This window comes from Cotesia glomerata, unplaced genomic scaffold (genome assembly GCF_020080835.1).
Source record: "Cotesia glomerata isolate CgM1 unplaced genomic scaffold, MPM_Cglom_v2.3 scaffold_1704, whole genome shotgun sequence".
NCBI classification, from domain to species: Eukaryota; Metazoa; Arthropoda; class Insecta; order Hymenoptera; family Braconidae; genus Cotesia; species Cotesia glomerata.
In genome coordinates, this window is record NW_025402114.1 from 1,709 (window position 1) to 2,680 (window position 972).

At 33.5% G+C, this 972-nt stretch overlaps 1 non-coding gene across 1 annotated transcript; it reads right to left on the minus strand.

Annotated features, from left to right (window-relative positions):
• Positions 1-455: 455 nt before the first annotated feature.
• LOC123273952 lies at positions 456-566 on the minus strand. Its single transcript, XR_006511409.1, has one exon. It is a non-coding gene; the product is annotated as a U6atac minor spliceosomal RNA (small nuclear RNA).
• Between the last annotated feature and the right edge of the window lie 406 nt (positions 567-972).

Here is a 972-nt window from a genome sequence, read left to right on the forward strand (position 1 = left end):
TATATATTGGGACAATAACCGCTGTGTTCCAGCCTTCCGATATGTCACCTGTTGTCCATATCTGGTTTATTATGTTTAGGAGCTCTGGTCGCCTTTCTCGTGGAATGTTCTTGATAAATTCTGCAGCTATACTGTCTTCTCCAGCGGCTTTGGAGTTCTTTAGAGTGCCAAGGATTCTCTTGAGCTCTAGCATGCTGAATTCAGCATCCAATGCTTCGTCCTTGATGATTTGACTATCTTTTACGCCAGTGTCTGTCTCTAGGTACTCTTCTCTTGTATTGCAGTTAAGCAGCGCTGAGAAATGTTTCGTCCAATCTTTTCCACTTATTTTCTCACTCACAATATTGTTGGATCTTCCTCGATAAGTGTTTATTACCTTCCACCAAGTGGCCATGTCTTTACAGTTGTTTAGTTGTGACCATTTCTGCTCTTTCCAGCTTTCTTCTTCTTCCTTTCAAAAAGGGTTGATGGTAACTGTCGCATGAAAGCAACTGTGCCATTACCATCATATGTGTATTCCGTCCTTGTCTAGGGGAGTTCTAAACATCTCTCCTTTCATACTACATAAGTTTTTTAAGTAATACACCATTTTTCTTTATCTTAAGTATTTTTTTTTTGCATTTTGAACAAATATTAGTCGAAGGTTTCTAAGTGATGTATTTTTTTTCTCATTTTATCTGATATTTTTTTTTGTATTGTCTATAATCTTTCTTCACAGAAATATTTGAACTAATTTGCCCTAATAGATTTTGAGAAATTTAAAAAACAAAGTGGTTGAAAATATATTGTTTTCTATTAACAAATCTTAAATGACTACTATTTGATAGATATTGAAAAATGTTCAGAAAAGTGTTTTTTTTTTTTTTTTGTTTTTATATTTAAATAGCTTTGCATTTTCTAGTCAGGCCGATTTTTGGAACCATTTAAAGTAATTTTTATCACACTTTTAACTTCCCGCTAAGAAAATTGAAA